Raw genomic sequence first — 15,880 nt, 5'->3', positions numbered from 1 at the left:
CCACGCGTTAGCTTAAAGTGCTCGTCTTGCCCTCATTCTTCTAAATAATTAAATAATTTGATTGCAATTAGTGGCAAAAGTGCTATATTATTGATAGGTAAAACACAATATTTAATTTGTTGTTTTAATCAGATGCCTTTTTCCTCTGTTATTCAACTATCACTTTAAAATTAAAAAAAAACATGAAAACGAACAGGGAGAACATAACAAAAGATTTTCATAGCAAAATAATGCCAAACATTGTAAATTGTGACATTTTACTTTAATATAAGGGAAAATATGGAAAATCCTTCAAAAGACGATAAAGTAACACTCAAGTCACTAATGACGATTTTTCTCATTAAAAAAAAATTGAAAGTTTTCCTGGGATTCAAAAAATCAAAATTGAGAACTGGAACTTAAACCAGAAGCGCTTAAAAATCTGTGAGTTTGCTCAACTTTATTTAACGCTTAATTTTTAATGGAATTTGGAATTGAAAATTGGCTTTTCACCGCTATCAGCAAACAGCAAATTCGGTACAACTTGCTCGAGCGCTGAGCCTCGAAGATAGCTTCCGAGTGCTGACAGTTTGAACCTCTGCGATCTTACGACATGGGCTGAGGTTTGGGTTCCCATTTTCGACAGACTTTGTAAAGGGTGGTTCTTTTAGAAATGAGACTGTTGCAAAATCGTATATCTCAAAAACCATTAGTTTGATCGAGATACTTTCTATGAAGAAAATAAAGGTAATCTCATGATGATTCATGAAAAAATTAATAAAAATTATTTATCGTTTTTTGTAAGAAATATTTCTACTTTATTCTTGGTACCTCCCATCGGCCGTCGCACACTTTTTTCAGTCATGATTTTGATCAGTTTTCCATACTTATACTTCGTCTAATCTGTATTTCAGGTGGCGGTATCCTCCTCCTTTAATTTCTGCTACTTTTCGGTCCAACATTTCTCTTTTAAAAGAAGCTGAGGGCAATTTAGGAGATACAGCTGTTTGCAAAATTACAAAACTTGTTTATTTTTGGGCCCCTTTAAAGCGTTTTAATGAAATTTCTGCTGGCAAAATCTGATAATAACGAAGTAAACCCATCATGAGATAGAATTTAAAGTATATCTAATTGGTTAGTATAGATCGTAGGTTGCGAAGGTTACTTACAAGGTTTTTAAGCTTTTAAAAACAGCAAAAACCAAAGTTTTCGTTTTGAAAATTGATTTTTTTCCACAGGAGCAGAATTTTGGCAAATCACTATATTTTATACAAAACAACCAGCAAACACATACTATAATATGCTAGGGATATTGCCACGAGCAGACAAGGTATAGGATTCAAATGCTGGAATTGGCTTGAAATAGGAGTTTTCACAAGTTTTGTCGTCCATCAGAAATCATCTGTCTTAATGCCTCGGTACTATCAAAAATTTGTTGTTAGAGGATAGAATGACTCTAATGACTCGAATGACTCTAACGATAATCGAAGAAATTTTTTTTGGACATTTCAGCGATCTACACTTAGTTTTTCGCTTATTATAAATTAAAAATGCTGGTATAAAACATGACTTCCCTGATGATCCATAACCGTAGTCATGGACGTAGGAACGGGGGGGGGGGTGTTAGCCCCCCCCATGATGTTCCAAAACCACCCAACCCCCCCCCCCCCCCCCCCCCCCCGATGTTCAAAAATTACCAAGCGAAATGTTCTTCTCTAAATTCAAAATATCAATCAAATTTTGATGCATTATTTACTGATTCAAGAGTCATAATCTCGACTTAGTACTTAAGCCAACACCTCGAAATCTTATTTGTGGTCCACAATTCTACTACAGCTTTTTCAAAAAAAATGTTTCACTTCTTGATAGAAATTTAGTGCCGAAAATCGAATTTCAATTAGTTGATACTAAGCTTGCAGATTGTCCAGATATTTACCGATTTTGCTCACTTTATTTGCAAAATCAATCGAAAATTTTAATTGGTTCATAAATATTTTGCGAATAAAATTTTTGAACAAATTTCAACAAAATTAACAAGAACGAATATTTGAAAACTTAAAATATGATTTTAAATTGACTGATGTGATTTGCTATAGAGAACAGGTTTTCAAGAGCTTTTCTTCATTATTTTTATTTAATAGTGTGGATATTTCCCTGGATGATAGCTTCAGATTTGCTTATAAACATTAATATTCGATGTCTGTGATCAGTTTCGGACTTTTCATTCCGTTTTACCTCAACTAGATGCATTTTCCATATTTGAAACTCATAATTTCGGAATGTGAAAAAACTTTAATTACAGCAAAGCTATTACAACATTTCAACTTTTAAATCTTTTACAAATTTTGAAATAAAAAAAGTTGAATTTAAGTTTGAAAACCTGAAACATTTTCATACTTCGAAATTTTTATTTAGATTTACAAATTGAATTTCAAATAAATAACTGAAGAAAGATTTCACATCAAAAGCCGAAAATTTAGAATCTTGATAAGAGATTTCTTATTGAGGGTTTTGATACAGAATTCGCATGGTAGTTTTAAATTTATTAAAAAAATATCTGCATCTTAGATTAAGAAATCATTGTAAGATTCGAAATTCAGATATTGAAGTAAGGTTTTCAGATCTGGAAATAAAATAAAAAATTCAGATTCAGGATCAGCTCAAAGTTAAGTTTTATAATCAAGATAAACTCATCAATGTGAGAATTTTATTAAGGATTCAAATTTCAGATTATCGCAGTTTTAAAATAATAATTTGGATTCAAAATTTAAATTTTATATTTAATCAGAATAAGTTTGGAAACCTAAACCAGCAGAAACCACAAAAAAATTAAATAAGAATTTATTTTGAAGATTTCTTTCTCCAAAAACAATTGATTGTAATTTTTTTCAAATATTCACCGGATTCTTATTATAAAATGATTTTTGATGATTTCTTATTTGATAACAGAACTTGAAGCTGTGAATATATTTTGTTGGTTATTATATAGCAAATTAAAGACATACACCGTTTTAGCCGATTAAGGGTTTTCAGACTGAAGAAATTATTCAAAATTCAAACTGCTTAATTATTCAAAAACAAAATTTGTAAAGATACAGATAGAGTTGCATCTACCACCACACATTAGTAGGCCAAGCGTGGTCCGCCCCGTATCTACCACTTCATAGTAGTAGGCCCGTGAGGAACAGAAATTTGATATGTGATGATAATGCTTCTAAATAAATTCTACCCGATCATTTTCATCATCTTTCAATTGATCTAACCTTCTATGCCGTCTATATAAAAATTTCATACCTTTCAGATGTCCCAACTAAAAAGGATATAACTTTTTTTCATATCACTATTTTTTTATATCATTCCAAATTTTTATAAACTGTTGATTTTAAGTTTTTTAAATTATGCATCATCATCTTTGAAATATTATCCCTCAATTGAATTGAATAGGCATAATAAACAAATTCAGAATGATATTTTTTCTGTAATTGTAGATTTTTTACTTCATCAGTTATCAATGATTGATTTCAATTTAAACTGCAACATTTTAAAGCTTTTAAACTCCATATCACCAAAGCGCATGGACAAAATTTGACAAAAGAATCGAGTTCAGGAAGCTTGAATCTACCAAATCAATCATTCAATCATGAACACCAAAATGCGATTCCTTTATATTATAATTTAAATTCTTTTATATTAATTTTATTTTATTGATTAGAGTTTATAGAAAAGAATCATTCTTAAATATTAAAAACTAATCTTTTTCATCATAATATTTTGTTTAAATTTTGAAATAAATTTGCTGATTTTTAAAGAAGAACTATTAAATTTTTAAATATTTTTCATGAGTTTGTCTTAGTTTTTCAAAACCCAATTCAAAACCATAATCTTTTGTTTTTGAATCTAATTTTTTAATAAGAAAAGCATAGTTTCCACCTTCTGTCTTTTTCAGAACCCAATATTCCAATGAATAGCGACAAAATATTCAGATCTTGAAATTTTTTACTTTAAAACCTTGAAAATGCCCGGTTTTATCCGGGTTTGCCCGGATATTCAATACAAAATTTGGGAAAATTACGTTCCGGCCCAGTGGCCCGGATTTCATTGAAAAATGCCATTTTGCCCGGATTTTACCCGGATTCACTCACTATTTTTTGGCAAATCAAACAAATTTTGTTGTAAAAAATTTTTCAATGTATGCCTCCAAAACGATATTTTTTGAGCAAATTTTATGAAAATAATCATGAAAGGTTTTTTGGAAACCTTGAATGCAATTTAAAATCTGTCTTTAAATGTTGATGAAAATAATTTTTTAATTTTTTTTCTTGATTTTTGTTGAGTAAGTTTGATAAAATTTGCGCGGATATTGCCCGGATTTTTGTCGTCAATTTCGAAATCAAATGCCCATTTGGCTAGGTTTAAATATAAAATTGCCTAATTTTTTCGGCCCGGATAAGTGCTGGAATAATTCTGGCAAGCTTAGGATAGAGCACTGCTCATGAGCTACGATTAACAAAAATTGATGTGTTTTTTTTTTCTTTTTTTTTTAAATAATCCCGGAATTTTTGCTACAATTAACCCGGATTTGCTTGATATTTCTTCTGGAAAATTAGGATTCAAATGCTCTGTTTATGCCAAATTCTCAGAGCAGTATTCATCCATAAAGTCATGTTTTAGACTTTAGGAAATCATCCTTACTTCCGAATGATAATATCTATGAAGCAAGAGAGCTTCACCGTCACATTCAAGGTGCTGTACACAGCAAATTTTGAATTGCTGGTTTTTGTCCCGCTGACTTTCCAACAAAATTTCCAGCAATTCGAATTTCTGAAAACGATCAGCAAACTCAATTGCTGGAAATCCGAAACCTTAATTGCTGGAAATCATTTTTACAAAGTAACATCTATTTAAATTTTACATCAAAATAAATAAATATCTGGCCAAGTCTTGATCATCGTGCTCTATCTGAAATAGAAATGATAACTATTAGTTTCTTTTACGAAAAACTTAACTCTTCTGCTCTTGAAATTTACCTTTGGCATGATTGCTTCATCGCTGGAATATGGAAGAACTTGCAACGCCGAATGTTTGCTGGTTTTCAACAAAAAATTGGATTGCTGGAAGTTTCCAGCAATTTTTTTTGCTGGAAATCGAGACAAACAAAATACTATGTAGGACAGATTGCCGACCACTGGCATAACCAGTTGAAGTCTCTTAGCGAGTTTCCTTTCACTAACGGCGGGCGCTGCGCAACGAACCATTGTCCATACCGACTTCTTACTTATTCAGCCAGGCAAATGAGAGAGAGCGCTGAGCACTTGCACTTACACTTGCACGTGGCCGACCAACCATTTGGGGGACCCCTTCAAGAAAGCTGCTTGCTCTCAAACAACTCTCGACGCACGCGATCGACTGGCTTCTATGCGCATCGACATCTTTGCAGCGCATGGGACGTGTTGGCTTTGGTTTGGGGCTCAAGACTTCATCTGGGAGATCTCTCCGAGTCAGTAGACTACGAACCCTGGCTGCATGTCGTCGTCGCTTCTGCAGATCGCTCTCGCTGTGTCCGCGCCGAATCAATCGAATTGTCGAGTGTCCGCGTCTCGTCTCGTCTCGTCGGTTCTCTTGTGAGGAGGATCACCTGGCTGGAATCGGTAAAGCCCACACCCCCTCACCCATTGCTTGAGTTAGTTTGGGGGCGAGTGAAATCACAAGACCCGTCCATCGCCATTGGCCTAAGAAGTGGAGTGTGAAGTTTTGCTGCGGTTGTGTGACAAACTTGGCTGGCAATTTTTCGGATTACGTCGTCGTCTATCTCTATACGCGTGGACTTTTACGAACGAACAGGTCCGTTCCGAAGAGCTGGCTTGCTTCATGTTTTCCTACAACGATTTCTTGCCAGACAGGCTTCCGCTAGCGATTGTGAAACGGGCGGAAAAGTGAAGTGATTTAATTTGATTGGATTCGGATTTTCACTTTCTGACCCGTTGCGTGTGGAAGATGAAATGATTAATTAACAGTGAATATCCGTCCCCGGAAAAAAACCTTCTGGAACCTGTTGGGAAAAGTGGTTTCGTGAAGATTTTATGGAGCTTCTTTTTAGAGCCGATCGAATAACAGCAGCTGAAACAGAATGCCAGAACTGGATGAACGATCTCAAATGTCAAAACCTTAACCTTTTCGCAAGACGTTGACTACGTCGAACGACAAGAGAGGAACGAACAAATCTCGATATTACACCATAAAGACCCCGAATGGTGGAATATGAGAAAACATGGCCCGGATCGCGGAAGATGACAAAACCTCGCCTGTTTGGAAGCGTTGGAGCTGGATGGAACTCGAGCTAATTATGTGGCAATTTTATCTTTTCGGTAGCTAGTTAATTCTTTCGGCAGCCAACGTCATAAAAGTTTTATAATATTTGCGCTACGAAGATGTTGGCAGCTGATTATTGATGCTCTACAGCTACTGAACCAACTGAGAGTGGTGTTGCTACTTTTCGCTACCATCACTACTACTAGCATTTGATATTTTTATTTGCGCCTCAACTACTACTTTGCGACTTCTTTCGAGCTTCTTGTGCCCGTGTCCGTTTGTCGATTACTTAACGTCAACAGTAAAGCAATTTCACATTATGCGATGGAGGCATACAAAGTTGCAGCTAGCTGCCGAAGACTGAAGTGTCCAAGAGCGAAGGATTGAGGTTTTTCGAAAACTTTTGTTAGATTGAATTTTTTTTTTTTGGAGAGGAGGGGCGGCATTTGACACAAAATAAACTGTCAAATCTCTGGTGCTAAAAATAACAGGATGTATAAAGACCTCATAAAAAAGTTAAAGTTATTTGCATTCAGTTGCATCGAAACCCGTAAAGTTTTATTGCCTGTCAACTTTCGGGTTATCATGTGGCATGAGAAAGGTTGAAAAACCGGACATCATTAACGGCAAATATTTGATTTTATCAGATTTTTTTGAAGATATAAAAATCGTATTTCTCGACATTCATGAAGTTCCTAGGCAGCCATAAACTAGAGATATTACACCGCTACGAGCTTCCCATGGAAAAAAATTATTAGAAAAAATTTAATACTTATCATTACTTTGTTCTTTTATTCTCACAGCCAAGAAAATTCTGTGAAATAGCTTTGCGATTCATTCTGCCCAAATAAGAATATTTAAGGAATATAAAAAAATCATTTAAAAAACACGGGGGATATACTTGAGACGCTACAAAATATAGAATGGGATAATACAATTTTTTTTAGTTTTTTTGCATTACAGTTTATGTGAACACACTTGGTTTTTTTTTCTCGAAGCATATCTGACTGCTTCCTAAAAGCTGGTCAACCATAAAATAAAAGGAAGTAATTACAAACGGTTTATTTGCATAGCTAATGCGGGTGTTAGTTTCTAGAACCTTGGCCAAAACATTTCATAAAAGATTTTAAAATACTTCCTATAATGTTAGCTACCATTCATTGAGATCAGCTCAGCTGAATATTCTGGCTGGAATAGTATGTAACAATTTTTATTCGCATTCAAAGTTTTAATTCGATGCAAATCATCTAATATTTCATACTAATTCTCGGTGACCCGAAAGGTATCAAAAAAACAAATGTAAGTCCCATGTTTAAAGTTTCAACGGTCTTATGTGCATATTTCTATCTATATTCATTCGCATGAAATGTCGCCTAAAACTTCGGTTGATGCGACTCGTTTTATTAAATTACAGACTTTCGGAGATGTAAAATCTTCTCTATGGAGACGATTTTCATTCACCGCTAATTTATATTATGGTTTCGGTTGATATTTTTTGGTGAAAATTTAGTCAAATCAAAACAACTTCTTTACATTTCAGTTTACTATTTTGTTTCGGCCATCTTTAGAAAAACTGTTTAAAAAAAAATAAAAAAAATAGAATATTAAAATAACACACAATTTTATGCCACTTTTATTTACACTAGAAGCACTTACTATTGTTTCGCCTTGTGCATTCCTAACAGTTTTTCTGACGATGGCCGACACAAAATAGTAAGCCGAAACGTAAAGAAGTTATTTTGATTTGACTTGATTTTCACCGAATAACATAAACCAAAATCGATAACAACATCTTCTCTTTGGAGATGGTGATTATATTTACTTTTCATTGAGTGTAGTTTAAATTTGCTCATTTTGCTCTCACATTGAAAAATATTTTTAGCTGATTTTTTTTATATAGGAGTGACCCTTCTGTGGACCTAGAGCCTACTTTGGTCCTAAAATGCCGGAAATGGTAAACAATTTATTTTACTGGAGATACTCTTATGCAAACAAAGACTTCCAACATGCTACCATACCGGTATTTGCCGTAAAAAGTACTGTCTCTTCAGCGGTAAAACATACAGCTAAATCATTGAAAGGCATTTCGATAAATAAGAGTGAATAAGAAAAAACTACGTTATTCAACTATTTAAGCCAAAGTTTCAAGGGAAAATATATTAAAGAGAATCTCTGAATGATATTTGCAACTTAACTATGAAATCGTTTTCTAATAATTTACTAATGCTGTTTATGAAAATTATATGCACACTTCAGGATATTAACTGCAGTAGATGATAGATTTTTGTCCAATCAGTTGAAAATGTTTCAATACGAATTTAAAGTCTAAGACAGAAATTGGGATGGAAATTTAATGAAGAAACTCTGTACCTTCAATTGGCTCAATTTACAAAAACAGTTTTTGTATAGATTTTATTTTGAAAAAGAGGGAGAGAAAAGATTTTGGAATTTATAAACCAACGGCAATTTCAATAATAGTGATCGAAATGTGAAAAGTTATAATAATACCCGGTAGGGGAGATGAGGGCATAACGAGCACCCGAGGCATAATGAGAACTACGCTTTTCTACGAAAGTGCGTATTTTCTTAAATAAATTTTCATGAGGATTTGTTTCGTACTTCCTATAGTATTAATTTTTCACAAAAAAAGGAATCTCCTTATCATCTTTACAGAGATGTTTAAAAAAAACTAGCTTGGTTCTCAAGTTACGAAAATATTATAATTTTTGAGCACCACGAAATAAGCTCTTATGATCTTAAAATAACCTTGATCTATAATGTATGCACTGCAACATGATGTACACATTGTTTCTCAATTTTGACCATCAAAAAATTTTTGATTTTTCACTTTTATCAATTTTAAAACAGGTTTTTACTTAAATTTGTTGACTAGGGGCATATAGAGCACCATATTATCGAGGCATAATGAGCATTTTCTGCCGTAGAATCTAGCAGCGAATTAAAATTGATTTATAGCGCCACACCTTGACTAGTTTTCATCCGACGATTTAGCCTATTGGTAAGGTGTCGGAGAGGTAATCAAAAGACTAGAGTTAGATTTCTGTTCGAGGTGATTTTTCCATTCACAATTCATGATCGATTTTTTTATTGTTACATTATACGGCTAGTAGCATCATCCTCCGAACAAAGCACTTAATGTATGAGCGTGCGTGAATTGTTTGTATTCTACAAATAGATCTAGATTATTTTGTTATTGCTTTGTTTGATGAATCTACGACTCACCTGACTTCATCGAATTGAGGTTCCCCGGCAAAAACGCACATCTTGCTCTGATTAATGGTGCTCATACTGCCTCAGGGGGGGTTCTCATTATGTCTCCACAGTGGCTGGTTTTCAGCTTTTGGCAAAATTTTTTAAAATGCATTTTTTAACGTTTTCATCTAGTTTTTCACGTTTCAGCCCGTTAGGGAATAGGCTTTTCAAGTGTCTGAACACGAAACAATAATGTAACCTCCATATTATAGCTATTTTCTATGGTTAAATAACCGTTTTCCTTAAGGTGGCCATTATGCCCCCATCTCCCCTATTAACCCAGATACTGCCCGGGTAAAATTCTGAAATGTTTATTATAAAGCTGCTCTGTTCTCTCTTAGCACTGTGAGCCAGTTTTGGCTAAATAAGCTGCTATTTTAGTGCAGTAAGCATTACTTAGAAAGTTAACGTAATAATAAACATTATTATTGTGCAAGATGTTTGTATGACTGATATGTTCCGATAAAAAAAATCAAAATTTGAGTTATAAAATTAAGTTATGCAATATTCTTCATAATTTTTGTTTCGAATACGGTTCGCATTATATTTGTCCCGATTTTGGGTTGGAAATTTTGAAATTCAATACCAAGATATCATAACTCTTCGCAATCGAAACGCGAGAGAACTTCTTCCCTGTTTACTATGGGGGCTCCTTAACTTATGCAGGAGAAAAACTATTTTAAATATTACTTCACGAGGGCCCCTTTAGTTATTCTATTTCAAGTTTTCTTTCCGATTTTGTAGCTTTGATTTCTGAAACTTTGTTGCTTTCGGGGCCCCCCTGAGCCGGGAGGGGGCTTTCCCCTTTTGCCCCTTTTGCCCCCCCCCCCTTAATTCGACCTTGGTCTATATCTTTCTATAATCTTTCAATTCTTAAATATAAAGACTATAAAATTTCACCGAAATTACCGATAAAATAATTATATAAACAGTAATTTGCAGTGATTGATTCTTTATTTCATAAAATAAGGAAATTCTTCTTAAAATTTGAAAAATTTGTATAGGGTCCAAAAATAGGATACTTTCTACCACGACGTTCCACTTTTATATGCATCGTTATCAGAATATTTGTTTCAATATAAACCAATAAATTAAGGTACGCATTTTCATAAGGGCACAATTTAAAACCTATGGCACAATTTAAAAACAGTAAACTTTAAAGTAAAAAGGTAAACGTGAACACGAAAAAGTGCTTATTAATGTCCTGCTGAAATTAGGGATTCTTTTCGAGATAGCTATTGAAGAAATTAATTGACCGACATTTTTGGGCAGGCTCGTGTAAAATCTATGGAAGTCCTATTGAGAGATCCAAAAAAAGATGAAAATCAATTATGCCATCAAATTCATGAGGTAAATCGTTCTAGAAGTCCTAGATGACCTAAAAGTGAGCTAAAATTTGAATAAAAGTAAGAATGAAAATATAAAGATCAAAATAACATAGATAAAAAATTATAATAACTAAATTGGAGTATTTTCTTTCAGTTTTGGAAATAAAGTGAAAAAATCTGTGGCTTTTTTACGAAATCTGGGCAACCGGGCCGGATCGAACTTTCCTAAATGTTGTGTCAAATATCCGGGTTAAACCAGGCCATCTGGCAAGCTTATCTTAGCATCAAAATAACAATCTGGTTCAGTGAAGCGTTCTTTGAGCACGTTCTAGCGCTGTTAATATTTTTCGATTGAAGCAAATATGCTTTAAGTTGCTTCCAAATGATGATGGTTAAAAATGTATCTCCTTGATCCTAGCAAAATCCCTTGAATGAAAGCTTCAAAAATGCAAATTTCGGATAAAATTTACTCATGTAAACGTTACTTGAAAATTCAGCAAAAAAAACATGGATGAGTTTTAAACCAGAACGACGCTTTTTAGACCCCAGGGTTTGAGAAATAAAAAAAAAATGACCTCAAATCGACTCAATCTATCAAAGCACACAGCTGAAACACTCATGTCATTTTGCATCGTTTTGTCGCAAATGATTGAACTATCACTTTTACCTATTTTTGTATTGGAAAAGCATAATCGATGTTAAATTTCAATATTATCTAATGGCGTATTGAAGATCACAAGTTTTGAATCATATTAGTCGAAAACATTTGATGAACTACGAAATACTTTTTTTTACTCAAATTGGGTTTCAAATTTTGCTTAGATATTTTAGTTGCAAAAGCGAATGCACTTCAAAATAATCAAACTCCACAAATTGAGGAAAAGTTTAAAGATAGACTCAATATAGTTTATGGAGAAACTTGAAAATGTTTCTGAGTTTTGGATTTCCAAGATTTCAGCTTACAAACAGCTACGTTATTTTTTAAACTATATTTTAAAAAATAATAGATATTATCCGATTTGTTTTAACATTTTCACATTTTACTTCAAAATTCTCATGTATAAACAAACAGGGTGAAATAAAATTTCTGTTACGTTTTTGCAAAGCACAAAATTCCTCACAATGTTTTAGAAAATTAATTTTTGTTTAAAATCTTCATTTTCAAATACCTATGATAAAAAGTGAAGTTCGAAATAAAAGTTTAAAAATATTGAGAATCTTATTTGAATAATTAGTAATTCTAATTGGGTGCATGAGACCTTCGGAATTTATCGAGAACACTATCATTTTACCCAATACCGAAAACACCAATTAAAATTAAAAAGTTCATCGGAAACCACGAAAATTGCTCCAAACCATATCTTCAACGCTGGTTTTCACATGTGTGAAGAACCTTCAAAGGGGATGGAGGAAGTTATGCGCTCTTTAGCATGAAATATTTGCAACAACCCCATAGTCATACCTAGAATCTATAGCTCAAGTTCGTCGCATGATCTGCACGGACCCAATTACTCACCCACCTGGCTGGTGGGTCGGCGTTGGCCCGAAGATCTTTTTTTTAAGTTTGCACAAGGGTAAAACTCGCCGCCGCCGCCATTCACTATGCGATCTGCTGCACATGCAAACATGCAACCCTTAGGTCCATTTGTTTTGGTGTTGATGGTGTTTGTGAGTTCTCTTGTCTAATCGAAAATAAAAATATATCTACTAAGCTGAGCCGAAACCCTTGTGGCGGCAATTGGTGAAGGGTTGCAGCAACAGTGCGGCTAGAATCCAGAATCCTCAAAATATTAGGTGGATTTTGTTAGTAAGTTATTATTTGAAAAAAAAAACAAGTGCTGCCATATCAACCCAGTGTTTAAAACTTCCTTTAAACTATACCTACTTTATAAAATCTCTCATAAAGAAACTCAAAGCTATTTGTCTCCTAATACTGTTCATTTTAAGCCACACTAAGGTAAATTGAAGTCTAAGCGCCCTTTCGTGTTTGCCCGCCATTGGCTGATCTTGATCAATTTAAGCTGCAAACTATGGGTAAAGGTACCAGCTGTACCCTGAAGCCGGGAGTACTTAAGTTTCTCTTGCCGCCACTATTCAGCGATTGTATGAAAAGACTCGGTCGAGCCATTCATTGGTGACCAATTGATGGAAAGAAAAACTCACCACACACACATGCCATAGAGCTTCGCTCGAGTTTCCACAGCTTCAATTCACCTCCTGCCAATAGAGATAGACACGAACCGATCGAATTGAAAAGAAAACATTATCGCCAAGCAAACGATCAGCAATTTATCACCGATTTTTTTTTCTCTGTTCGAAAAAATGAGGCCAACAATTTCCTCGGACAAATCGGCTTTGATAGTAGTACCTTAAAGTTTTTTTTAAAGTTTTTCTAACACCTTTCCCCCCACCTTAACAAAAATATCCATCCAAACAGAAATGTGGTGAAAGGAGTCCAAATCGATAGGAGAGCAGCCGTGACGATTTGTGTTTGCTTGCGAGTTTAGTGATGTGTTTATGAGTGAGTACTGAGAGTAGAAAATCCTAGTGTGTAGTGTATTAGTGGAAATCCGTTTTCTCGGAAAAGCAATCACAATCTCAAACGAGTGGAAGCTGCGCATCATTTGCTGAACACAGCTGAAGAAAAAAAAGGCAAACCAAGCGGAAAATATTGGATAACTATATTCAGCTTCGTCGGTTTTCTTGGATAGGAGAGGAGCGCTGAAGGTAAATATACAGAAAACAAAAACAAACTTTTCTTTAGAAAAACAAAACGATTTGAAAGACTTCATCGAACACAAATGACTTCATACAAAAACAAGTTGAGTAAGCTTTCTATTAGCAAGATCATGAAAGGCTGTTATCAGTAGGTATCTTTAGGAAAACATTAGGTCTACAAAAGACTGCATTTTGAGCTACTGCTTAAAATTATACTTGATATAGATAACTACAAAGCGAGCCGCAAATGCTTTGAAGTTCAAACGCAAATTCATATGACACGGTTGAAATTTGAAGTAACATAGAAACATATAATATGAGCAATGAGCTCGAAAACAAAAAAAAAAGACCCTAAATTATTCAAAGGTCATCTGGAATGAATATTTAGTAAGCTAAATTTTACGGCTCTAAATAAAGAATTTGAGCTCTGATACTTTGTGGAAATAACAAAATTTAGCACTAAAAAATTTGAGAACTCGATTATCTCGAATGATAATGAATTATTTTGATAAAGTTATTATCAAATTCATTTTCTCCAAACTAAGGTTGCCGGATTTTTTCTCGCACGTATCCGAGCCGGGAAAATCCGGGCTATTTGAATTGAAAACCTGGCAAAATCCGGGTATTTGATTTAAAAAAATTCAATCAAATACCGGGCAATATCCGAGCAAATTTGGGCAAAAACCTAAAAATTACAGAAAAAAATCAAGAAGAAAAACACTTGAAACATTACATTTTTGTCAAAACACATCAGCAGGGTTTCAATTGTATTTAAGGCTTCCATAGAATAGTTCACGTTGATTTGGACAAAACTTTCGTTTTTGGTCGAAGAAGAAAATAAAAAAAGTTATAGTTAGTATATACTCGATTTGAGTTTTTTATTCGTTTTTGCAAATAAAGTGAAAAAACCGGGCAAAATCCGGCTATTTTTTAATAAATCCGGTCAACCAAGCCGGACCAGAACGTTCGTAGATTTTGTAAATATCCTGGCTATTCCGGATAAAACCGGGCAATCTGGCAAGCTTACTCTAGACTCATTGAAAATTTAAGAAAACGAAATTTGAAATAATAAATGACTCTAGCCTGGGCTTACCAGAAACTTTCAGAAAAAAAACCGGAATATCGCCGGAAAAAGCGGGACATTTTGGAAACTCTTAAAAATCGTATTTTCATGACCATTCCCATGTACATATATGTAAATGTTCTTTCAGCTTAAATAATTTATAGAAAATAATAAAATATTGATAGATGAAATATGTTTAAAACGTTGATTTCTCAAGAACACGTCCAACTTTTTAAACTACAAACACTTCGGTCAAAAATGTTGTAGTTCAGAGTAATTTAAAATCAGAAATTTGAAAAAAAGTTTTTATATAAGTAAACAGTTGTTTTCGATCATCTACCAAGTTTATTTATGTAATTTAACTCGTCCATTAATTCATTGTTTAATTGAAATCAGTTTTTTTTTCGCTCGGTAGTCTTGTTTTATTTCATCCGGAATTTGACTTATTTCTTAAGCTTTACATATATTCAAGAGATACTGCAAGGATTTCGGAGAAAATAGTGAGCCATTATAAATTGGAAGCAACTTAAGGAATATTTTTTTCAATAGTAAGATAAACTTGTCAGATTACCCAGTCTTACTTGGACTTGGCCGGATATTTGACACAAACTTTTGGAAAAGGTCGGTCCGGCCCCACAGATTTATTTATTTTGTTTCCAAAATTAAACAAAATACTTAAATAAAGTTATAATACTTTTACTTTTGCGTGTAGAAATGATTTTTTCGAGCAAGTTTAATCTAAGTAGCCATGAACAGTTTTTCGGAAGCCTAAAATACGATTTAAAATCTGCTGATGTGTTTCGATGTAGAAATATATTTTCAAATGTATTCTTTTCGATTGAATAGTTCCGTGGATTTGACCAAATTTGCCCGGATATGGCCCGGATTTTGGGTAGAAATTCATAATATCAGAAGGCCGGATTATACCTGGTTTTGAGATAAAATTGACGGATTCGTCCGGTCCGGATTTGTCGGGAAAATATTCTGATAACCTTAAATGCTAAGAACTAAACGAGTTATTTGTTCTTGTCTTATATAAACTTAAAAAAATGATGTTAATTTTGAGAAAAAAAAACCCTATATTTGAATGATTTTCTCTGTGAATCATTCGAATTTAAATTGAGGCTAATTTTAGTTTTATCCAGAGTAAATCAGTGAAACTTCGCATTTCTCTCAATGTTTAAATTATGAAAAAAAAATGGTCAGCTAA

The 15,880-nt window shown here is 33.7% G+C and overlaps 1 protein-coding gene across 3 annotated transcripts in view; it reads left to right on the top strand.

Annotated features, from left to right (window-relative positions):
• Positions 1-5,468: 5,468 nt before the first annotated feature.
• The window catches only part of LOC129751826 (chitin synthase chs-2), a 145,308-nt gene continuing 134,896 nt past the window's right edge, over positions 5,469-15,880 (top strand). For all 3 annotated transcript variants that reach the window (XM_055747561.1, XM_055747557.1, XM_055747560.1), the window contains exons 1-2: positions 5,469-5,627; positions 13,327-13,616. The gene's annotated coding sequence lies outside the window, so the exon portion shown is untranslated. The remainder of the gene's footprint in view (positions 5,628-13,326; positions 13,617-15,880) is intronic.

This window comes from Uranotaenia lowii, chromosome 3 (genome assembly GCF_029784155.1).
Source record: "Uranotaenia lowii strain MFRU-FL chromosome 3, ASM2978415v1, whole genome shotgun sequence".
Lineage (NCBI taxonomy): Eukaryota > Metazoa > Arthropoda > Insecta > Diptera > Culicidae > Uranotaenia > Uranotaenia lowii.
This window is presented reverse-complemented; position numbering and strand designations above follow the sequence as displayed.